This window comes from Rhinatrema bivittatum, chromosome 5, assembly GCF_901001135.1.
Source record: "Rhinatrema bivittatum chromosome 5, aRhiBiv1.1, whole genome shotgun sequence".
Taxonomy (NCBI): domain Eukaryota; kingdom Metazoa; phylum Chordata; class Amphibia; order Gymnophiona; family Rhinatrematidae; genus Rhinatrema; species Rhinatrema bivittatum.
In genome coordinates this window covers 96952564-96978923 of record NC_042619.1, presented here as the reverse complement: position 1 = coordinate 96978923, position 26360 = coordinate 96952564, and the positions used below count along the sequence as shown (strand labels likewise).

At 42.4% G+C, this 26360-nt stretch overlaps 1 long non-coding RNA gene across 1 annotated transcript in view; it reads right to left on the bottom strand.

Annotated features, from left to right (window-relative positions):
- The window catches only part of LOC115091509, a 223508-nt gene that overhangs the window by 184631 nt on the left and 12517 nt on the right, over positions 1-26360 (bottom strand). The window contains exons 2-4 of the long non-coding RNA XR_003856738.1: positions 16763-16988; positions 13193-13229; positions 6806-6903 (exon numbers count right to left, since the gene is read on the bottom strand). This is a non-coding gene — a long non-coding RNA (uncharacterized LOC115091509). The remainder of the gene's footprint in view (positions 1-6805; positions 6904-13192; positions 13230-16762; positions 16989-26360) is intronic.

The following is a 26360-nucleotide window of genomic DNA, read 5'->3' as shown; positions in this document are numbered from 1 at the left end:
AGACCTGTTGCAAGGGCGACTATCAGGAGCTGAGCCCAGCCTTATATACCGGAGCCCAGTGAAGTCATCATCCGGGGCTGCAGGTTGGAACCACTGTAGCCCGCGCCTAGAGAGGAGTGCGGCGTGGGACGGTGGCATCTCTCCGCGGACCATGCGGAGAGGCTCGCCATGGAGCACATGAGTCTGCCATGGAGACAAGAGCGTCGGGGATGGCCCGAGATCATAGACGGCAGCCCACAGCCACGAGGAAAGTGGAGCCAGACGCCAGAGCAAGCAGAAGAGGGTAAGAGGGCCTGGCTACGGGCCTGCCACGGCTGGCACATGCAACAGTAACTTTAATGAAAACAAAGTAAAATAACATTTCATAACCAAGACAAATGCCTATGGGTTTTATGAATGTTCCGATGTGGCTTCAGCTACCCAATCATGAATTCACACCCTTAGACATCCCAACTATCCTGCCAAGCTGAGTCTTATCTAGGAAACCTTTCAGGTAAATTTTAAAATAAGCTCATATGTGCCCATACACGCACAATTTGGCACCAGAGCGAGAATACACTTGAATTTTTAATTGTGCGTACACTTATGCGCGTATGTTTTAAAATGCACCATCCATATCTATGCATACTCCTAATTTTAATAGGTTACTCGAGCACAGCTAGTGCACAAGTGTTTTCAACAGGACCATGTTGGGTTTTATGTGCATTTGTCAGCAAATTTTAAAACCTGCTTGCATGAGGAACATTCCCAGCTTTCCAATTAGTCCACCAGTTTGTCCAATTAATTACAAGATCTTTCAGACCTCTCTGGTTCTTCATCCTGCATGCTGCCCAGTTGATCTGGACCCATCACCCTGTCCTATAAACCCTAAAACTTGAGATCTACAGACTTGCTCCTCCTCTGCAGCAGCAGTAAAATTATGTGGATATCTAGCATACACATGCTGCAGGTTCCATGGTAAGCCCAACAAGCACATCAAAACTGGCATTAAAGCAGCATGTAGATTTTCCAGCTACAACCCATTACACCACTGAGTGAGCACATAGTAAAGAGACAGATCTTATCCAGTTTACCCTGGCTTATGAGTGAGGTTCATTCCTGTCAAGGTATATGCAAAACAAATCCATTTGGAGACACTGCCTTGTTAAACTGATCAGGACAATTTCCCCTGATAATTCAGTTACACTGGGTTTCATATATATATATATATATCATATATATATATATATCATAAACAAAAACCTGTCTTATCATCTGGAAACAGAAACAGTGCAACAAGCAATGGTTGCATTTTATTATTAAGTGCTAATTATATTTTCAGCAGGCTCATAAACATGGAGCCATTTCACATAAAACACCTCTAAAAGCAGAAGAATGTTCTTTTTCTTATCTTAAAGGAGAACTCTAATGCTGCTGCCTCAAAATGTATCCTGACAATGCATCCATTTTAGAGGAGTTCAAAAGCAATAGCAAACTTGCAACCACAGCCTTCCAGTCTGCAAAGCATGAACAAAGGGGTTAATTATCAATCAATTGCTAAACACCAAAGATAAATTGATAATTTTACTTGGTTATTTTCAGCCAAATATTTGGTCAAATCTAACTAGTTAGGTTTGTGGCTGAAAAGTCACCTAAATTTAGCCAGACAATAATTTATCCAACTAGGTTTAGGGACGCTGTTTGTTCAACCGGAGTTGTCTGGCTAGATTTTGCCGCTTAACAATGAAAATCCACGCATACCAGCAAATATTGAAAACCTGCCCTGAGAACTCCTTTATCTCACTGGGTGGACAAATCCACAGGGTATACAAATTCCTCCAAACAGAACCTTGATATGCAAGGTTCGGAGACCCCAGGTACTGAAATGGGCCCATGATTCTTTCTTAGGAGGACATCAAGGCATCCAGAAACACTGGAACTCATCGCCCGATGCTACCGGTGGCCACGTCTTGCGCAGAACGTGTGAGCATATGTGGCAGCCTGCTCCAGTTGTGCATAAAACAAGGTTCCAAAGAAAGCCCCCCACAGACCATCTTCTCCCGTTTGTTCATGCTTTGCAGTCTGGAAGGCTGTGGTGCAAGTTTGCTATTGCTTTAGATTAAATCCATGGAGATATGGGTCCATGGTTTCTCCAGCTTACCACCCTCATCTGCTTTCACTGCTATCTGGGTTGTGGTTGATCATTTTTCAAAAATGGTCCATTTCATCACTCTAAAGGAAAACACTTGAAAACACTTCAGCTAATAATTCATCCCATTCATCATCATTCTGCTTTTCTGGACCTGACTTTGTTCTGTTCCATCACATAATCTAGACACTCATCCAAATATATGCAGTGGAGAAGTTTTAATAATTTATAAAGTAAATTTTAAAGTTAAGAGAGTGGAGGTTGTAGATTTTTCTTACAGCAAAGCTTTAGTTGCCACCATGGACAAATGGGCTTTTTGTTTGATTTATTGCCCCCCCCCCCCCCCCCCCCAGGAATAAAGATAGAAGCTTTCAAAAAGATCACTGACTTTATAACTGATTAACAACTTTGCTTTGGTAAGCTTATGGTAGTTGGTGATTTAAACTTGCATGTAGATGACATAGCTTCTAAATGGGCTATTGACTAGAGATGTGAATCGGAACCGGAATCGGTTCGGATTCCGGTTCCGATTCACATGTGGGGTTTTTTCCATCGGGCCCGATCACGGTTTTGTTTATCGGCTGCGCCCGAGCCGATAAACAAAAAACCCACCCCGACCCTTTAAAACTAATCCTTTTGCTTCCCCCACCCTCCCGACCCCCCCAAAAACATTTTACAGGTACCTGGTGGTCCAGTGGGGGTCCCGGGAGCGATCTCCTGCTCTCGGGCCGTCGGCTGCCACTAATCAAAATGGCGCTGATGGCCTTTGCCATTTTTAAAGATGGCGCGGGCCATCTAGTGCTCCTACCATGTGACAGGGGCCGGCCAATGGCACAGATACCCTGTCACATGGTAAGGGCAAAGGGCCATCGGCACCATTTTGATTAGTGGCAGCCGACGGCCCGGGAGTGGGAGATAGCTCCCGGGTCCCCCACTGGACCACCAGGTACCTGTAAAATGTTTTGGGGGGGGGGGGTCAAGAGGGTGGGGGAAGCAAAGGGATTAGTTTTAAAGGGTCGGGGTGGGTTTAGGGGTTATTTTTGTGTGCCATTTTTCCCTCCCTCCCCCAAAATGATAAGAGAACCCCCATGATCAATATCGTGGGGTTTTCCTATCGTTTCGGGGGAGCCCCCAATTTCTGACGATATTTTCAATCGTCCGAAGCCCGATTCACTTCTCTACTATTGACTTCTTAAATGCACTGGACACAATCCAGTGTGAGCAGATTGTAACTTTATCGATTCATAGGGGATGGCACACCCTATATGTCATTTTCTGCTCCTCTCAACTGGTAAAAAGGGTAACAACTCCAAAAATATATAAAGTTTTTGGGTCAGATCATCATTTCCTTTTATTCACATTATTATGTGACCGGAATGTAAATCAAACTATATGGAAAAAGCAGACTGTGAGGTCCCGTGTAGAAACTGAGGAATTTAAACGTGAACGGCAGGAAAAGGTGGTGAATATGGAATGGGAAAATAGTTCTACAGAGGAAGAGTTAAATAATAGAACACCACCTTAGAAACAATATATAATAAACTTGTACCACAAAGTGAAAAATTAGTTAGAGGTCCAGAGGAAAAGGCACCCTGGTATACCCATGACCCGTTCTTGTTAAGAAGGGTTCTAAGGCAAAGACAGTAAAAGTGGAGAAAGAAAAAAGATTAGTCTAGTATAGAAGAATACAAGGAAGCTTTGTTGTGAGGGTTTCAGTGGACCCTTGGGCCGGCCTGATGGAGAGCGTAGATGGTGAGAAGAGAACTCTCCGTGGAGGGGACACAGGCCAGGAGGCGGATACTAGCAGAGCGAGGAGAACGATCTTCACCCTGGAAGCTGGAATTTCCCCGGGAGAAGCCCTTGAGGATCCGAGCCGCTGGGACTTAGGTGACCACAGAAGATGACTTCACCCTGGAAGTCCGAGACTCCCCCGGGAGGAGCCCGTAGGAGTCCGGACCACTGGGACTTAGGCAAACAGCAAACCAGTAGACGATATGAGGTCGAGGGAGGTGGCTAACTAGAAGAGTCGGAGACAGGCTGAAGTCGGAACCAGAGCAGCAGTACCAGGACAGGCAGGGAAGATCCGGAGCCGGAACAAAAGGAGGAACAGGAACTCGAAGACGAGGTACCGGAACTGGAACTGAAGCAGGTGCTGGAGCAGGAGAGGAAGATCCGGACTGGAGCTGGAGAATAAAACCCGAACCTGGAACTGGAACAGGAGTAACAGGAACAAGAGTCCAACGAGGAAGCAGGCAAGCGCCCGGAGCACACAGCAACTAGGTACTGGTAGGTAACCTTGTTGCAAGGCATTTGATAGAAGCAGACGCCGGCCTTAAGTATCTGCCAGCGTCTGACGTCACAGAAAGGGGCGGCCCGCGGTCCGGCGGGAAAAGCCCTTTAAATTCACCCTCCTTGCGCGCGTGTGCGCACCTAGGAGGGGAGGGGCTGAGCTCAGCGACTCGGCAGCATCTCCCTTGTGGAGATGCCGCCACTGAACAGGCCGTGTCGACCCGCCCGGACATGGAGGTTGCCGTCGGGGACCAGACCTACAGAGCGGCGAACCAGAGCGGGGCTCCTGGCCCCGGAGCCCTGGAGGAAAAGGTAAGGTCCCGGTCGAAAGTGCTGCGACCGGGATCGCAACAGGCTTTACGAGATTATCAAATATTTTTTCAGGATGCACAAAAAAAGAGTACTATGTTCGTCAGCTTGAGACATTTTAAATCGGCTGTTGGAACTTTTTTCCATCGTGAAATAATTAGTGAGTAAGCTACAGGATGACACCAGTACCTATCCAGCCTGTGATAAATTAGATGACTATTTTGATAAAATTATGCTTATTTTTGAAGATTTTCAATGGTTCATAATTGATCAAGCTTGGCAATCTCGGCATGGTGGGAATATATTTTACGATCCCTTTCTGAAAGTGAATTAAGATGGATCAATTGACTACATTTTTTGTATCCAAATGGTCTGAACATGGAGATGGAACAGGACTCCGTTTTTTGAATCACTTTGATACAATATTTACGATTCTGCTGTGGATCTTCTGATCATGTGATGTTAATGTATTGCTTTCTGTTTTTGGATTGGCTATTATGACCCTTGTGATTGTCAATTTGATTCTGCATATGTGTTTAGGTGCATCAGAGGAGTCCATATAGCTCATGGTTATCCAAGATTGCAATTCTAAGTTGGAGCCCCTGAAGCAGGCATCAGGAGTACATCGAAACACAGCTGTGTCAGGCAGAGGAAGAACAGCTTGGATTATTTGGCGATGCCTTATGGATATAAGAGCTAAAAGGTACATTTTTTAACCCGCGTGCGGGCGTCCATGAGCATGCGGTTCCCGGCATGCACACATGGATGCGCCAATTTTATAACATGCGTGCATGTTATAAAATCCACTACTCACGTACACATGCACGTCTAATTTTATACTGGCACACACACGTGTGCGCGAGTGCTGACTTGCGTGTGTAAGGGGGGGGTTAATTTTCTAAGAAACGCGCAGCGATACAAAAGGGCCTTTCCCCAGTTCCCTCCCAGTCCACTAATAAAGGAGTGGACTGGGAGAGAACTTCTTAAACCCCCTAGCTAACCTGCCTCCCTTTTCCCCTATCTGCCCTGACCCCTAAAACCCTCTTTGTTTTTTTATTTGCATACTTACCTGTGCTCCGGAGTAGTAGTAGGTTGCATGGGTTGGCTGGCTGCCGGTTCGTCTAACCCTGCCCTGGCCCGCCCCTTTTTTATCGAGCTAATCTTCAATGCATACCGGGAGATATGCGCATGGCCGTGGCCCTTTAAAAATGTGCACGGCACATGAGGCCCAGCCATGTGCCATCTCCTGATTTTAACGTGCGCCAGCCTTTTAAAATTAGGCCGTAAGTTTTTAAGTCTATTTTTAAAAAACTGATACTTCATACACTTGTGTGGTATATGGACTATGAATATAATTGTCCTTTGCTCCTGAAAGGGTGAATTAGTAGCTCTAGACTACGCTGCTGTTCTACACAATTGTGCATACTGTGCATACACACACATTATTCTTATGGTTTCCTATTTGAGTCATGGTTTTCTTCTGTGATATAGTTGAATTATCAGGCTTTCTTTTTTTTTTGTATATTTTGATTATCATTTTCAGTCTGCCAGCTAGGTTGGGACAATTTCCTGAGAAATTATCATAGAAAACGAATCTATAATGTCCTTTTCCTTATCATTCACATTTTAAAACACTCACATGTTTTAAACGTACATCAAATTAATTGTAACAAAACATATTCCTCATGGTTAAATTTCCAGACATCTATGACTTACAGTTTTCACAAAAATCAATTAAGTCACACTTAGGATTCACAAAAATAATTTTCTTTTTGCCACACTAAAGGCTAATAAATTGTTACTCTTACTGCTGTGGCACATTTCTCCAAAGGAAGCTGCTGTTTTAATAATAATCCCTGTGCAAAACACACACTCCACATGAAATACATACATTCCTCTATTCTGTAGATACTCAGATTTGGATTTTCAGATACCCTCTAACCAAATGCAGGTGGCAAAAGAAGCTAATTATCATAACACTTCCATTGTACTGTGCCAATCACTCAAGCTGCTAACATCTACCGAATATAATGATGCTGTTAAAAAACAGAAGATCAGAACTTAAAAGAAAACATTTACCAATCTGCAGGACACCCTGGAAAGCCTTTGTTGTGGGTTGTAAATTAGTTCTCTCTCAATTCTCTGGGAGTTTCTGAAGCCAATTTGCCGAATTAAATCTAAAATTCAAAATAAATACACATTCAAATTCATCATTTCTTTATTCTGCTGCTCCTTAAGATGGCTGAACCATGAGGCACAGGTCAGCTCCCAGTGATGCTTTGCTGTATGGAATCCTGGGATGCCCGCTTTAAAAGAAAAGTAGCCTCAAGGACTCTGTGCATGGAATACAGCTATAGTTTTTCTTGAATTGGCTAGCCATCAGAGAAAAAAAATATTTGTTTTGAGCTCTTAGCTCGCATTTAAGTTACATTGTTTCTTTCCCTAAATGTACAAGGCCTTATTTTTATAACATTTTCTTCCATTCTGTACCTATAGCAAAACTAGTGTGGCCAACTTTTCTATGGACCATAACTGGACACCCCCACTCAACTTCATGCTTTGGGAGAGGAGGCTGGGGGTGGGGGGAGGGGAAAGGTTACAGACCACTGTCAGGTGTCAATCCACTTATTAATTGGCTTTCAAGCACCCCCTCAATATACTTTGTTTTATAAAATGTTATTTCAACTATCCTCATAAACACATCAACCGCAGCCTCTCTCATGCAGTTTTGTTCTCTATCACAATTAAAGCCTTTCTAATACACAACAACCTACATACTTACATACATAACATAGAAACATCCAGTTTGCCCAGCAAGATTATGGTAGTTTCTGTTGAGCCAGCCTCCTCTCTTATACACACACATATAATCCCAAACACACAGACTCCTCTCTCATCTACACATACACACTCCCAAACACCCAACATTCTCTCTCATGCACACAGCCTCCTCTCTCATACACACAGCCTCCTCTGTCCGATATATACATGCACACATACACAAACTCCACACTCATACACACACACACACACACACTCCAAAACACACAACTTCCTCTCATACACACACACACTCCCAAACACACAACCTCCTCTCTCAGAAACAGGTGGTTTGCTCTCCCTTTCCTTAAAATCTTCCCAGCTTTTCATCTGTGACTCCCATGTATTACTTGTCTCTCAATAATGCCCTCCCCCTCTTCTATGCACTCCTCTCTTGTACAGCCCTCCTATCTCTAGTCCCCCTCCCTCCCCATGCTCTTGTCTCTCTCCATCCTGTCTCCCTCTCCTCCCCAGTGCCTTCCTCTTTCTCTATCTCCTTTCCTCCTGTGTCCCCCTGTCTCCTTTGTGCCTCTTCTGTCTCTTCCTTCCCTTCCCCCACCTATGTCTCGCGCCTTCCCTTATGCTCCCATTGTGCCTCTCCCCTTCCCTATGACCTTCCTTCCTTTCCATGTGTCTCTTTCCTCCCTTACTCCCATGCGTCTATCTTCCTTTCCCTCCCCTTTTCTCTGTGTCTCCTCGGTCTCTCCCCTTTCCCTACTCTGTGACTCTGACTATCTCTTTCTCCAGCTTCCTCTCCTCTGTTCCAGTATCCCTCGGCTGGCTCGCTGCAGCCCCCTCTCTCGGGTCTTGGTCCAGCACTCAGTGAGGGAGGGGGGGAGCCGCAGAGGGCATTGCTGCAGAGATCTGTGGAGTGCCGGGAACTGAGGGTAGTGCTGTGCCCCGCCTCCTCTCCCCATCCCATCCAATCACAACACAGGAAAGAAAGCAAGAGGGCGAGGACACAGCACAGCTCTCTGCTCTGTCTTTCCCTGTAACCAGGAAGCTGTGGAAAAGAGGAGCCTCTTGCAAAAACCGGATTTTCAGTGTCCGGTCATTACTTCTGACCGGACACTGTACATCACAACTGAAAACCTGGCTGTCTGGTCCAAAACTGGGCGATTGGCAACCCTAAGCAAAACATTTTTCAAAACAGTGCCCATAATGTTTAAATATAAAACATGATTTAGGTCATGGCAAATACCATAATTATTGTTTTACATTCCTAATTCCTCAACAGGATATGGAATGCTAGACTCATCTGTTTTTCAGTTGTCTTTGCTGCTATTACTACTTCTGACTTTCTAGGCTTGCAAAAGCTGTGGAGAAGAGCCAGGTAATTACTGGGTTGAGTAACATGATAATTTTATATTTCAACAAGGTTGAATCTTGGAAGAGATTTAAATAACTTAGAGCCCAGATATGCTGAAAAGAAATTTTTCAGGATTTCCTGAGCACTGGGATAAATTTTGCTTTCTATTACAATAAAATACAGAGCATTATCTTTGAAAATTGTGGCTTGCATCATCTGAATAAATAAAGATGGTAACTTTTAAATAAGCGAGCGGGCGCACATGTGCGCATGTTTGCCAGCTTGCATCCAGAGATGCATCCATTTTATAATAAACGCGCATATATGTTATAAAATAGTCTAGATACGCGTATGTGCTCACAAATGCCGCTTCTACAATGTAAATGGGAGAATTTTATAAGGGATACGTGCCGACGGCATAGCTAGTTTTCCCAATTCATTCCCAGTTCACCCAATTAAGGGATAGGACTTTCAAACCCCACCTAATTTAATAGCTACCCTTCCCCCTGTTAGACCCCAACCCTTAAAACCCCACCGACTAGCCTAGATTTTTTTGTTTTAATACTTACACGCCATCCATAGCAGACGTAAATTTACATGGAAGGGGAACCTGGCGTGCACAAGGACGCATACGTATTTATGCGCACATTTCTTGGTCAGGTCCCGACACGCCCAAGCCCTGCCCAGACTATGCCCACGCTTCATCTCTTTTTAGAGCTTTTTACTTGTGTGCGCAGTGGGAGATACCATGTCCAGGAGCGGCTTTTAAAATCCGTTCGGTGCATGCCGGCCTGACTTGTGCTTGTAATCTCCTGGTTTTGCCGTGCACAGAGGTTTTAAAATTTGCCTTAAAAAGAAAAATTAAAGTACTCTGACATACACATGAAAATGATGTGATAGAAGGGATATGGGTTCCCAATTGATTTCTAATCAGCCATTAAAATCAATATAAATTGGTTAAAAAAACAGATGCTGGAATTTATCAGCCAGCATTATATGCCTATGCATTAAATCACACTGCTGAAGTCGAGAAATCAAGAGATCACAATGGGGTCAATATTAAAAACTATGCGGGTAGTTGGAAATTCTTTAGATATTTTTCGCATAGATTTTGCATCATTTAGCAAAGGAAAAGTATACACTTGTTTTCTTTTTGAAAATTGCCTAGGGAAAAAGTACCTATAGAGATTTCCATCTGTTTTTTCTGTGGATATGTTTTCCTTGAAAAATAATGTGCATAGATGTTCCTCATGGCCTAACTCTGCCCAGGGAATGCGTTCACAAAAATGAAGGTACTTTTAGCTGTATACAGGGTGGGAAATTTTTACATGCTCTTTTATCTGAGTAAATAGCCATTTACATAGGTAAATGTCTTTTGATAATTGCTCAGGAAACCCAATTTTATAACATAGCACTTAGGGCTGAAGCCTACATGTACAAAGTTCATGTAGACTTCAGCAATAACATAAGAACATAAGATATACCATACTGGGTCAGACCAAGGGTTCATCAAGCTCAGTATCCAGACTCCAAAGTGGTCAATCCAAGTCACAAGTATCCGGCAAGTACCCAAACATCAAATAAATGCCATGTTCCTGATGCTGGCAACGAGCATGGCTATTCCCTATTGATTAATGTTTATGGACTTCTCCTCCAGGAACTTATCCAAACCTTTTCTAAACCCAGCTACATTAGCTGCCTTAACCACATCCTCTGGCAATGAATTCCAGAGCTTAATTGTGCAAGGAATCAAAAAGAATTTTCTCCGATTTGTTTTAAATGCTAAATTCATGGAGTGCCCCATAATCCTTGTATTATCTTAAAGAGTAAATAACTGTTTCACATTTACCTGTTCAAATTCTTTTTTGTAGATCTCTACCATATCCCCCTCCTCCCCCCCCCCCCCCCCCCAACCATCTCTTCTCCAAGCTGAACAGCCCTAATGTTATGAACCCTGCCCGCGGGTCCCCCCACGAGCAGGCACCTTACCTCTTGCTGCTTGCTGCTGCCCGAAGCGGCCGGATGCCGCAGAAGTCGGGCCTTCACCGTGGCCGGAGCCGCAGACTCTGTTTTCCTCTCGCGGCCTGGAGGCCGCCCATCATGCCTTCTTCACCGTGGCTAGAGCCGTGGAGTTCTCCGCCTTCAACGCAGCATGGAGCCGCCGCCGACGTCCTGCTCATCTCCGGGGCTGGAGGCCGCAGTCCTCGGTCTTGCCTGGTGGCCGGAGCCACCCCTGGATCCTCCGATAGTGGCAGGAGCCGCTGCTGACGTTGGGGCCTGCTCCTCGGCCCAGCTTTGCCTTAGTTACGCAGACGTAGGTGCAGGGCCGCTGTCCACGGTCCTGCACAGCTACCTGCTTCCCTCTCTAGGCGCGCGGCCGCGCCTCTCTTCAAGATTTAAAGAGCCCACGGCCGGATATGCCCTGGGCCCCACCTTCAGACTGTTTCCTGTGCCAGCCCTATAAAAAGGGCTGTTCCTGCATTTCGTTTCGCCTTGCAGTCGGAGTTACTTCACTCCTGGAGGTTCTGGCCCTCCAGCGCTCCGTCAGGACCTTTGTGTTTCCTCGTTGGAGCTCCAAGTGTCGTCTGCTTTTTGTGCCATGTATTCGTCACCTGAGGTCCTTGTCCAGGTCTCCTGATGTCTCGTCGTCCGATGTCCCGCTTCCTGGTGTTCGATTCCTTGATGTCCTTCTCCTGTGCTCTCGAGCCTTCTGTTCTGCCGGCTCTTTGGATCTCCTGGTGACGCGTCTTCGTCTTTGGAGTTGCCTGCAGTGGACTTGTGTCCTGTGCTCCCGAGCCTTCCTGTCCTGCCAGCCCTTGTGGTTCTCTGGATAAAATCGGCTTCATCTTCGAAGTCCCTCCTCGGCTGGATTCTCTCCTGCGCTCATCCCGCTCTCCTCGTGGTCCGTGACCAGCCTACTCGGGCTGTGTAGGGCGCGCAGTGGGACAGGGTTTTCCGCGACCAGCCCATTGAGTCTGCCCATGAAGGTGGGCTGAGTAGGGCGCCCTGAGAGACAGTGCCAATGTCTACCTTCCCAGCTTCTTGTCTTGCTTGTGATGCCGATGCTTCAGCCCTTCGTCTGTGATGTCTTCGCCTTAGTCCTTGTCTAAAGTCTTCGTGTCAGGGCCTCCGTCTGCCCTCATCCTCAGGCCGGCCTGCTGCTCCATGCCGATCCTAAGCGGCAGGTCCGAAAGGTCTTGGAACGGTCGGAGGACTATTCACTTTCCAACATCATCTTGTTGGCTCGGGAGCATGCAGGCCCGGTGGAGGGTAAGACCGTGTCTCTGCCATGCTGGGACACACCACCAACCCTTGGTTCTGTCCTGGATCCATCTGGGGTCGGGCCGAAGCCCAAGGACACATGAAAAACCCTCTGTAACACCTAATCTCTTTAGCTTTTCCTCATAAAGGAGCCGTTCCATGCCCTTTATTATTTTGGTTGCCCTTCTCCGAACTTTCTCCAATGCAACTATATCTTTTTTGAGATGTAGTGACCAGAATTGCACACAGCATTCAAGGTGAGGTCTAACCATTAAATGATACAGAGGCATTATGACATCCTCCATTTTATTTGCCATTCCCTTCCTAATAATTCCTAACATTCTGGATAAATATAAGCTCAAGCATCTCAAAAATGTACTTCAAAACATGGTGAACCGGCCAAGCTAAAGTCAATATTGACTGGGTAAATGTAACATCAGGACATGCTAATGAGATAAAATTCCTGAATTGTCATTTTAAATTTTGATAATTGAAATCTCCCATTATTACTGCACTAACAATTAGGTTAGCTTCCCTAATTTCTCTTAGCATTTCATCATTCTGGCCAGGTGGACAGTAGTATACTCCTATCACTATACTCTTCCCCTATACACATTGGATTTCTACCCATAAAGTTTCTATTGTGCATTTAGTCTCTTGCAGGATCCTTATCCTGTTGGACTCTGTGCCTTTATGCCATCCCAAACATACTTCCGCACATAAGTTCACTCTGAAAATTAGCAGTTACACATGAACCCTTGCACAGCATACATGTGCAAATTTATTATTATTATTTATTTATTAGTTGCCTGGTGGAAAGCTCTAGGCAACTTACAAGAATACAGATATAAAATCGCAATATGAAAATCAGCACAGACATGACAAAGCAGATTAATAACAAATAGCATAATAATATTGGCTGAAAATAAGTTCATGCTAAATAGCATTGACAAGGATGCCCATGTATGAGGTCAATTAAATGAGACAAAAAATCGTTAATCACGGTGATTGATTGTTCTGAGATCACTCAGGTACACCAGCTCTTTTGTTTATTTCTTTTCATATACGGCTATTACCTCTTCCAAATGATTTTCTGAGAGATTGTTGGTTGTTCTAAAATAAAAGATAAACATCAATCATTAAAATTAAACACCTTCAACTAATGCTAAGAACAGTAAAACCATTATATCAAGAATAATAACTATCAGTAAAAAGTCAGCTGGAACAAATAGGTCTTAAGCAATCTTAAACATTTTAACACAATTCATGAGGTGGAGTTCAGCTGGAAGGAGTTCCAGAATCTTGGCACATTGACTGAAAAGTCCCTGGCACGAGTCTTGGCAAAGCGCACTGTATTGAAGGTATATCAAAAAGATCTCTTTGATAAGAACGCAATGCTGCAGGTGGATTGTATAAATGCAAACACTGTGTTTGCCCATGGAAAAGAATCAATTGTTACAAACTTGTGTACCAGAATTGCTACTTTATATTTGACACAAAATTCAACCGATAACCAATGAAAATCATGTAGGACTGGGAAAATATAATCGTAAATGCCTCTTCCTGTTATCAGTCTGATGGCCGCATTTTGAAAAACTTGTAAGGCCTTTAAAGAATGATAAGGTGGGCCATGGTATATAACAATGGTTGAAATAATAGATTAAAGGTAAGATGAAAGCCTGCACAACCATCCTAAAGTCATTAGGTTCTAGCAGCAGTTTAAGATCTTGCAGCATCCGGATCTTAAAAAAAAAAAAACAGGGCAGGTGTAAATGTTCACTATGGGGGTAATTTTCAAAATGATTTGCATGTCTAAATATAACTACTATTGTAGCATAAAGTGCACTTTCGGATAAATCCTATCGACAATTCAATGGCATATATTGTAGCAATTTTCAAAAGCTCATTTAAATTGATAAAGTGCATTTACACGTGTAAACCCCAGTTTTAAGCATGCAAATACTTTTGAAAATCAGGTCCATATTCATTTACATGCACATTTTAGTTTTTAGAAAGCATGCACATAAATGGTTTCCCCACCCTAACTTTGCCCCAGGAATGCCTCTATCAAATATAAGTAAAAATACACATGAAATTACTTTCCATGTACTTTTACATGTACAACCTTTGGGGTAATTTTAATAAAGCCTATATATGTGTGTAAAATGCTGTTTTACACATGTATATGCTTTTTAAAATTTAGTCCTGAAAAGGTAGACTCAGAAGTAAAATTAGAAAATATTTAATCACAGAAAGGGTGGTGGATGCATGAAACAGCCCAGAGCCACATCAAAGGGTGGGTGAGAGGGGGCAGAAAACTAGCTGAAATGCAAGCATGAGCTGGCAGTGCATGCAAAACCAGAAACAGTGCAGCTCTCTTCCTACTTTCCAGGTGGAGCTGGGGGGATTGACGGAAAGAGGACAGGGAATCAGAGTAAAAGGGGTGGTAGGTGACAGACAGCAGGGAGTGGGCTGCAAATAGGCTTGCCTGCCCTGAGCACTAAATGCATAGTTACGATTCTGGAACAGCCTCCCAATGCTAGTAATGAGGAAATAAGGGTAAAGCCTGAGAACAAATAGGGTCCATGGTATAGTATCAAGAATAGAAAAAGGGCAGATTTGAAAAGCTTTCCAGACATTATCTGCTATCATATTCTGCCTCTATGAGCATCTAAAATGCTCCTGCATAGATAAGAACAGGCATGGGATACAATGAGAAAAATGTAAATGAAGTGCCACTACTGGCACCTCAATCAAAAAAAAGCTCTCTACCACGTAACATAATTAATTTTAACATCACGAAAAGCAAGGGCTCTCAGACCTTCATTAACTTTAGCACAATTGTTTAGAAAGCCACATCAGGACTTTGTTAGAGGCTACTTTTTCTTCTGCATGTATAGATCTTAAAATGTTCTTATGTTTTAAATATTTCTGAAAGCAAACTATTTATTCTAAAATAGTTTTCAATAAGCAAGAACGCACTGAGCTATGTCATAAATGATTTTGATGTACCTCCTGGCTGTTAAAAATACAATTCTGACACAACACACTAACGTAATGTGCTGAAAGCCCTTAATGCATGCCCTGTCATATGTTATTGCTGACTCTGTCCTACAGCATGAACACACGCTGGGGTAGATTTTATAAATGTACGCACGGGCGTACTTTTGTTCGTGCACCAGGCGTGAACAAAAGTATGCTGGATTTTATAAGATACGTGCGTAGCTGCGCGTATCTTATAAAATCCGGGGTCGGCGAGCGCAAGGGGGTGCACATTTGTGCAACCTGCGCATGCAGAGCCCAGCGCGCGCTGCCTGTTCCCCCCGAGGCCGCTCCGAAATCGGAGCAGCCTCGGAGGGAACTTTCCTTCCGCCTCACCTCACCTTCCCCTCCCTTCCCCTACCTAACCCCCCCCCCCTGGCCCTATCTAACCCCCCCTACCTTTGTTGGCAGATTTATGCCTGCGGAAAGCAGGCGTAAATCTGCGTGCGCCAGCGGGCTGCTGGCGCACCATCACCCGACCCGGGGGCTGGTCCGGAGGCCTCGACCACGCCCCCGGGCCGGCACCACGCCCCCCCGGGCCCGCCCCCGAAATGCCGCGTCACTCGCGGCACGCTTCCCCGACATGCCCCTGACACGCCCCTCCATGCAGCCCCGGGACTTACGCGCGTCCCGGGGCTTGTGCGCACCGCCGAGCCTATGCAAAATAGGTTCAGCGCATGCAGGGGGGGTTTGGGGTAGGTTTTCGGGGGGTACGCACGTATCGTACGCGTGTACCCCTTTGAAAATCTACCCCTATGTGTTATTGTACCCCCTGCCCCCGCCAACATATCACATCAACTTTTCCTGTGATGTTAGAAAACTTTTCCTGTGATGTTAGAAAATAAAGGAAAATGGGGGTCAATAAAATAAAGTTCTTATTTGTAGAGATCTTGCAAAAAGGTTTTGTGCTAAAAAATAAAAACTAGACCTTTATGTAAAAACAAAAAATTGGCTCTAGACTTTAATATGTTATTGTTATTTATTTATTTATTTTATTTAAACAGTTTTATATACCGTTGCACGGATGAATCCATCTCAGCGGTTTACAGTTAATCATAGTATTTAAAATAGGCAGAAAATAGAAAAATTACAATTATTATATTGTAAATAAATATCTAAATATCTAAATTTTAAACTACTAATTACATAGTAAAGATACCCAAATCCAATCATCCTCATTGTAAAAAAAATTTACTTGTATATAATATTTGTATATAATTTTGCTGCCTATATATAATCATGCTCTCATGCTTATAATCATGTTACCTAGCTTATATTATTCTTGTACAATAATTTCCCTTCATGTTTCCCCCCTCTTTCCACTCCCCAGTTCTTTAATCAGTTTCAATGTAAAGCCCTGTTGGCCAGTTTTTGTTACATGGAAACCGATGTGATGTTTGCATAACGAACGTCGGTATACAAAAATTTTAAATAAATAAATAAATAAATAAAAAGTAAAAGCAATAAAAGGTAGAAGTTAAAAAAACCTTATTAAAAATATATCGGCTCCTGTGCCTGTTTCTCATCTGCATACGCTTGCTGGAACAGCCATGTTTTTAGTCCTTTCCGAAATAGTCAATTATTCTTTATTTTTGCTTGAGTACCTGCATTTCACTTTGAGTCATGATCTTTTTCCTTGTTTTCCACTTGCCTCGTGTCAGAGTAAAACTTGAAATGAATGCAAGGCTCAGCGGGAGGAGGCAGTGCTGCAAAAGAGAAGCTTTGACTCTTGAGGTCCCTCTTCTGCTGACTCCTGCTCTGTCAGCACCCGTTTCCTTGGTCCCGTCTGCAGTGTGGCCTGACCACAGGCTTATTCTCAGTCCTCTAGATCTGCAAAGGGACAGTAAGAGTAAAAAAAAAAATGGAGGTGGAGAGGAGAGAAAGAAAGCCATGTGGAAAAGCAAGAAGGAACCTGGACAATTTGAGGAGAGAAATAGGAATGGCAGGGAAAATAGAAGGGAGGAGTGGAAAAGTGGGATGGCAGGGGCAGACAAGAGATTTGGATGGGAGAGAGTTAAGATGGCACAAAGAAGAGAGTTGGGTAGGGGTGAAAGGTAGAGTAGGACAAGGAGAAAGAAGAGAGACGATTGTGGAAAGAGGTAGGATCATATAGAGGATCAAAGAAGGAGTTCAAAGAATTAGGCTGAGAGTGAGATAAAAAGCGTAGGACGCGGTAAAATATAGCGGTCAGAAATAACTTTAATAAAAAGGGAATAAACATGATTAGGGAGTTAAATAGTTACAAAATTAAAGGGCCTAGAGAACAGAAAAGAGATGGGGGCAACAGGATTTGAGAACCCACGGTGATGATGAAAAAAATGTAGGGAAACAGGATAATAGAGGAAATGTGACAGAGAACAGAGGAAAAGGGCAGAGCCAGCAATGGGGCATGGAAAATGCAGAGAGCGGTAAAGGGATCACAGAGTAGCAGAGCAGTAGGAAAACAATGAGCTAGCAAATAAACGAAACCACACAAAGGTTGGATTAAATATTTCACCGTGCTTTATAATGCATTTTAAAGAGCCTATGAAATATGGCAAATAGAAATGTTAATGCGGGACACCAGAAATAAAAGTAATCATGTAAATGAGTCATCTGTGCTGTTCATGTGATGCCTACTCAGTTTACAGGATAAAATCAGTTTTCACTTGTTCACTGACTGCACGTTGAAATTTTCAATGGGATTTGTGAGGATTCTTTCAAGAGCAGACATCATTTCACAAAGCCTTCTTATTCTCTGCTGCTGTCAGCCCCTGGAGCACTCATCCAAAGCTCTCCATTCTATGGCACTTACTTCTTTCACCCGAGGGCCACTTTTTAAAGAAAGATAGTGTCTTCTTTAATCCTTTGTGCACTGTTCTCATATTAACCTTTAGAAGCTTTGCATGTGATTGTAGAGCAGCGATTCCATTTGTTTTAATCCGACTTTTCCAGTCAAAAAAAATCAGGGGGCCAATTTACTGAAGGGAGTTAAAGGTAACGTAGGCATTTAATGTCCTGTGGGAGATGCTGGAGGTGCTGCAAGATGGTCCAGCACACACCTTTGTCACAAGCACAAAGGAGGGCGACAAAGGAACTTGCCTCTTTGTGCACACCTAAAGTGTATGAGACGTTGTGATTAAGCCTCAAGGTGCGTTGTTTTGGAAAGTACTATTCTTGCAAACATAGGCGACATGATTAATACAACAACACTATAAGAAGACTCTCAGGCCTGGGTCCTGCCTAGTTCTGTGTATATGTGCTCAGCCTATCGTAGCATTAGCAACCTGCACTTTGTTTATCTGTTTAATTAATGCTTGGTCCATCAGGAACAGAATCAAAATTTATCATGACATTTTGATCGATGAACAGCCAGACATCTTCTGCATTACCGAATCCTGATTACAAGATACTGATGATGTTTTAATCCTAATTACATGTTGTTATCTCAATCATGATTAGTTAGAGGGGGCAGGGGGTTATTGTTTGCTCCAAGTCCAATTACAATTGCTGACCCTTACTTAGCACTGTTTATCTGTAATAGACACTGGATTATTTTCTTATTCTATTGCCCTCTGGGGCTTTTAGGAAGCAACTATTTGCTAGTGACTGAAGCTTTACTAGAGATTAAATTAGAGCTAATTCACATTGTTGTCTTAAGAGCCTTCAACTTGCATGTTGATTTCACTCCATGGTTATCTGCCTTTAAAGGATTTTATCTGCTATGGATGTTCTGGAGTGGGAACAAATGGTACATGAACCAATGCATCAGTTAGGTCACACCCTCGATTTGGTTTTCCTAAGTAGCAAGATACTTAGCTTTGCTTTGTCTGGTATCTCCTGTACTGAAACTTTATGGAATGATCATTTTTTCATTAAGTTTAAGATCTCATGAATAAGATTTATTATGCATCATCAGGAAATAGTTCACATGTATTAAAATGCTTTATAGACCCTGAAAAATTATGTTCTGATTGGCTTCCTCAAATTAAGGATATTAATATCTTGCATGTTACTACTGTTGTATCCATTTGGAATGATTTATTAGCCATCTCTGTGGAAAATATTGCCTCCTTGAGATTAATAAAAGCTAAGAGAAGTATTAGAGTACCCTGGTTCTCACATGGACTTAAAGTTTTAAAATCCAAACTACAGAGGCTGGAGCACCGCTGGCACAAATCCCATCTTGACAATAAACAAAGATCATATAGCTTGGCATTAGACAGATACAGACAGGAAGTTAAATTGGCCAAGAAAAGTCTCATCCATAGATCTGTTCAATCTGCTGGGAGCAACCTTCAGGGAATTGTTCCCAGCAGTTTCTAAACTCACTGATTTTTTATAAGAAATTGCCATGCTGGGTCAGATCAAGTATCCATCAAGCCCAGCATCCTGTTTCCAACAGAGGCCAAACCAGGCCACAAGAACCTGGCACTTACCCAAACACCAAGCAGATCCCATACTACTGATGCAATTAATAGCAGTGGCTATTCCCTAAGTAAATTTGATTAATAGCTGTTAATGGACTTCTCTTCCAAGAACTTATCCAAACCTTTTTTGAATCCAGCTACACTAATTGCACTAACCACATCCCCTGGCAACAAATTCCAGAGCTTAATTGTGCATTGAGTGAAAAAGAATTTTCTCAGATTAGTCTTAAATGTGCTACTTACTAACTTCATGGAATGCCCCCTAGTCCTTCTATTGTCCGAAAGTGTATATAACCGATTCACATCTACTCGTTCAAGACCTCTCATGATCTTAAAGACCTTTATCATATCCCCCCTCAGACGTCTCTTCTCCAAGTTGAACAGTCCTAACCTCTTCAGCCTTTCCTCATAGGGGAGATGTTCAGTCCCCTTTATCATTTTGATCGCCCTTCTCTGTACCTTCTCCATCGCAACTATATCTTTTTTGATATGCAGCGACCAGAATTGTACACAGTATTCAAGGTGTGGTCTCACCATGAAGCGATACAGAGGCATAATGACATTTCGTGTTTTATTAACCATTCTCTTCCTAATAATTCCTAACATTGTTTGTTTTATTGACTACTGCAGCACACTGAGCTGACGATTTTAAAGTATTATCCACTATGATGCCTAGATCTTTTTCCTGGGTAGTAGCTTCTAATATGGAACCTAACATCGTGTAACTACAGCAAGGGTTATTTTTCCCTATATGCAACACCTTGCACTTGTCCACATTAAATTTCATCTGCCATTTGGATGCCCAATCTTACAGTCTTGCAAGGACCTCCTGTAATGTATGACAATCTGCTTGTGATTTAACTAATCTGAATAATTGTGTATTGTCTGCAAATTTGATAGCCTCACTCATCATATTCCTTCCCAGATCATTTATATATATATATATATATATATATATATATATATATATATATATATATATATATATATATTGAAAAGCACAGGTCCAAGTACAGATCCCTGAGGCACTCCACTGTTTACCCTTTTCCACTGAAAGGACATCAGCTCCTATCCCATAACTTTTTAATTTTCTTAGAAGCCTCTCCTGAGGGACTTTGTCAAATGCCTTTTGAAAATCCAAATACACTACATCTACTGGTTCACCTTTATCCACATTTTTATTAACCCCTTCAAAAAAATGAAGCAGATTTGTTAGGCAAGTCTTCCCTTGGGTAAATCCATGTTGACTATGTTCCATTAAACCATGTCTTTCTATATGCTCTATGATTTTGATCTTTAGAATAGTTTCCACTATTTTTCCCAGCACTGAAGTCAGGCTCACTGGTCTATAGTTACCCAGATCACTCCTGGAGCCCTTTTTAAATATTGGGGTTACATCCCTGAAGACTGGGGTTACACCCTCCAGTCTTCAGGTACAATGGATGATAGGTTAAAAATTGTAACTAATAGATCAGAAATTTCATTTTTTAGTTCCTTCAGGACCCTAGGATGCATACCATCCAGTCCAGGTGATTTGCTACTCTTTAGTTTGTCAATCTGGCCTACTACATCTTCCAGGTTCACAGTGATTTGGTTCAGTTCATCTGACTCATCACCCTTGTAAACCATCTCCAGAACTGGTATCTCCCCAACATCCTCATTAGTAAACATGGAAGCAAAGAATTCATTTAGTCTTTCTGCAATGGCCTTATCTTCCCTAAGAGCCCTTTTAACCCCTCAGTCATCTAATGGACTTAGATTTTAGAGCCCTTTTAACCCCTCAGTCATCTAACGGACTTCCTCCTCTCTGGAATTGACAAAGGCCAAGCATATTTACTAATCCTCCTTGACTTTTCGGCGGCATTCGACACCGTCAACCACACCCTCCTTCTAAAACAGCTGGCAAACATTGGTTTAACAGGTGCCACACTAAACTGGTTCAAAACATTCCTTGAAAATAGAAGATATAGAGTCAAAATCCACAATAAAGAATCCCAATACCACCATTCTAATAGAGGGGTGCCGCAGGGTTCTTCACTTTCACCCACGCTATTCAATATCTACCTCCTACCACTTTGTCAACTTCTTACAAAACTAAGCCTGAAACACTTCCTTTTCGCAGACGACGTACAGATCGTGATCCCCATAGAAGAATCAATATCTAAAACAATGGAATACTGGGACAGTTGCTTAGTAGAAATTAAACTTCTCCTCACCAGTCTAAACCTGGTACTTAATGCTTCTAAAACAGAATTCCTGCTCATATCACCGGAAAACAAAAATACACACCCAAAACCACCCACACTCCTTCAAACAGCCCACGTAAGAGATTTAGGAGCCATCCTGGACAATTGACTCAACCTCAAACCTTTCATTAACCAAACCACCAAGGACTGCTTCTACAAATTACATATCCTGAAAAGAATTAAACCACTTTTTCACGCCCAAGACTTTAGAACAATTTTGCAAGCAATAATCTTTTCCAAATTAGATTATTGCAACTCATTACTACTAGGCCTCCCAGCTTCCTATACCAAACCTCTACAAATGGTCCAGAACTCTGCAGCCAGAGTCCTCACAAACTCCAGGAAAATGGACCACATTTCACCTATCCTCAAAAACCTCCATTGGCTACCGATCCACTATAGAATCATGTATAAAACCATTAACATCATATACAAAACTATCAACCAAAACACGCACCTCGACCTACAAATACCTCTTAAAAAATACACTTCCGCCAGACCCATCAGGGAATGCTACAAAGAGTCACTCCAAATACCAAAGGCCAAAACCTACCAACATAAATCATTGAGTCTCAGAGCCTTCTCTTCAGCAGGTCCAACTCTCTGGAACTCTATCCCACCAGATTTGAGACAGGAGCCATGCTCTCTAACATTTAGGAAAAGACTAAAAACTTGGCTTTTCAAAAAAGCATTTCCAAGCCTTGAATAATTCCTCCATTAAATAGCACAAACTCTTATCCAATAACTGGACCAAATACAATTCAATCAACCTTAAATTGACAATCATCAATACCTGCTGAACTTTTATCATAACACTGTCGTATTTATGCATTTGGTTATTTATGTTCCGTTCCATAGTGAGGTATTGCCACAGTTTCTCACATATTCTTATTTACTCACTATGCTACTCTATTACATTAATAGACTGAAATGTTAATATTGCTCTGTGCAATCTCTCCCCTTTCCAGCTCCAAGTTGATTTCCCTGATTTATTGTAACTTTCTCAATTCCTATATCTGATTCACGATATTTAAAGTTCAAGGTTCTTTTTGAGAACATTGTTTTACGTTATGTTATGTTTTACACACTTTGTTAATTGTAAACCGGGTTGATGTGATGCCTGTCATGAAACTCGGTATAACAAAAACAATAAATAAATAAATAAATAAAAATAATGGTCCAAACGACTCCCTCACAGGTTTCTTGCTTCGGATATATTTTTAAAAGTTTTTATTATGAGTTTTTGCCTCTATGGCCAACTTCATTTCAAATTCTCTCTTCGCCTGTCTTATCAATGTTTTACACTTAACTTGACAATGCTTATGTTTTATCCTATTTTCTTCAGATGGATCCTTCTTCCAATTTTTGAAGGATGATTTTTTGGCTAAAATAGCCTCTTTCACCTCACCTTTTAACCATGATGGTAATCGTTTTGCCTTCTTTCCACCTTTCTTAATGTGTAGAATACATCTGGACTGCCCCTCTAGGATTGTATTTCTAAACAATGTCCATGCCTGTTGAACACTTTTAACCGTTGCAACTGCACCTTTCAGTTTTTTTCTAACTATTTTCCTCATTTTATCAAAGTTTCCCTTTTGAAAGTTTAGTTATAGAGCTGTAGATTTACTTATTGTCCCCCTTCCAGTTATTAGTTTAAATTTGATAATGTTATGATCACTATTGCCAAGTGGCCCCACCACCATTACCTCTCTCACCAAATCCCGCATTCATCTAAGAATTAAATCTAAAATAGCTCTCTCTCTTGTTGGTACCTGAACCAATTGCTCCATGAAGCAGTAATTTATTACATCCAGGAACTTTATGTCTCTAGCAAGTTCTGATGTTACATTTACCCAGTCAATATTGTGGTAATTAAGATCTCCCATTATTATTGCATTGCCAAATTGGTTAGCTACTCTGATTTCTCTTAGCATTTCATCATCTGTCTGACTATTTTGTCCAGGTGGACAGTGGTATACTCCTATCACAATACTCTTATCCAACACACATGGGATTTCTACCCATATAGATTCTACTGAGCATTTAGTCTCTTATATGATCTTTATCCTGTTGGACTCTATACTTTCCCAGTCATAAAGTGCCACACCCCACCAAGTTGATCCTCCCTGTCATTGCGATATAATTTGTACCCTGATATAGCACTGTCCCATTGGTTATCCTCCTTCCACCAAGTCTCTGTGATGCCAATTATGTCAATCTCATCATTTACTGCTATACACTCTAATTCTCCCATTTTGCTTCTTAGACTTCTGGCATTGGCATACAGACATTTCAAAGTGTGTTTTTGTTTGTATTAATAACCTGCTTTTCAGTTGTTAGGGATAATTTGAAAATGATTAGCTTTGGTGATTTTTTACATTTAGGCACAAGGACTACGTTTGCTTTTATTGGAACCTCTCTGTTGGGAAGCCCTAACTCTCCTGTTTCATTAGTATCCTTCAAAGATACATTTCTTTGAACCATGCACTGCTGAGTGACAGTCGGCTTCTAGTTTAAAAGCTGCTCTATTTCCTTTTTGAAAGTTAGTGCCAGCAGCTTAGTTCCACTCTGGTTAAGGTGGAGCCCATCCTTTCGGAAAAGTCTCCCCCTTCCTTACAAAACTGAATCCCTCTTCCCTGCACCATTGTCTCATTCATGCATTGAAACTCTGGAGCTCTGCCTGACTTTGGGGACCTGCACATGGAACAGGAAGCATTTCAGAGAATGCCACTCTAGAGGTTCTGGATTTCAAGTTTCTACCTAAAATCCTAAATTTGGCTTCCAGAACCTCTCTCCCACATTTTCTTATGTTGTTGGTGCCCACATGTACCACGACAGCCGGCTCCTCCCCAGCACTGTCTATAATCCTATCTAGGTGACGCGTGAGGTCTGCCATCTTCACATCAAGCAGGCAAGTTACCAGGCAGTCCTCACGTCCACCAGCCACCCTGCTATCTACATTTCTAATAATTGAATCACCAACTATGATGGCTGGCCTAACCCTTCCTTCCTGGGTAGTAGCCCTGGGAGACTTGTCCTCAGTGCGAGAGGACAACACATCACCTGGAGAGCAGTTCCTTGCTACAGGATCTCTTCCTGCTACACCAGGGTGATGTTCTACTGAGAGACCTTTCTGATCCAAGGCAGCACTGGGGCTGCCAGACTGGATTTGGGACTTGCTACTATGTCCCTGAAGGTTTCATTAATGTACCTCTCTGTCTGCCTCAGCTCCTCCAAGTCTGCTACTCTAGCCTCCAGAGATTGGACTCGTTCCCTGAGAACCAGGAGCTCTTTGCACCAAGTGCACACATACAATATCTCACCGGTGGGTAAAAAATCATACATGTGACACTCAGTGCAAAAGACTGGAAAGCCCCCCTCTTGCTGCTGGACTGCTGCCTTCATCTTAGTTTTATTGAGCTAATAGTTAAGTTTAGGATACTAAGGGAGTTGGAATTAGGGCACTTTAAATTTACAGGTAATGTCCTACAAGGGGATGATTAAATTTTGTAGTGTCCTACAAGGGGATGATTAAATTTTCAATAAGGGCTGGTACAACAGTATGATTTAGATAAGACCCTGATTGAGTTTTAATGAGAAAGTGTCTCTTGCCTAAAAATCAAGGGTTGAATGGGTGGGAAAGACAGACATTAGAATTAACTATCTCTGGCTTGCTTATTACCTCAGACATACACAAACACTAAAGAGTATATCCCTCTATTTCACCTTTCACCAAAGGGAGTCGGTTGGACCATTAGATGACAGAGGGGATAAAGGGGCTCTTAGGGAAGATAAGGCCATTGCAGAAAGACTAAATGAATTCTTTGCCTCCGTGTTTACTAATTAGGATGTTGGGGAGATACCAGTTCCAGAGATGGTTTTCAGGGGTGATGAGTCAGACGAACTGAACGAAATCACTGTGAACCTGGAAGATGTAGTAGGCCAGATTGACAAACTAAAGAGTAGCAAATTACCTGGACCGGATGGTATGCATCCTAGGGTTCTGAAGGAACTCAAAAATGAAATTTCTGATCTATTAGTTAAAATTTGTAACCTATCATTAAAATCATCCATTGTACCTGAAGACTGGAGGGTGGCCAATGTAACCCCAATATTTAAAAAAGGCTCCAGGGGCGATCCGGGTAACTATAGACCAGTGAGCCTGACTTCAGTGTCGTGAAAAATAGTGGAAACTATTCTCAAGATCAAAATCGTAGAGCATATAGAAAGACATGATTTAATGGGACACAGTCAACATGGATTTACCCAAGGGAAGTCTTGCCTAACAAATCTGCTTCATTTTTTTGAAGGGATTAATAAACATGTGGATAAAGGTGAACCGGTAGATGTAGTGTATTTGGATTTTCAGAAGGCATTTGACAAAGTCCCTCTTGAGAGGCTTCTAAGAAAACTAAAAAGTCATGGGATAGGAGGCGATGTCCTTTTGTGGATTACAAACTGGTTAAAAGACAGGAAACAGAGAGTAGGATTAAATGGTCAATTTTCTCAGTGGAAAAGGGTAAACAGTGGAGTGCCTCAGGGATCTG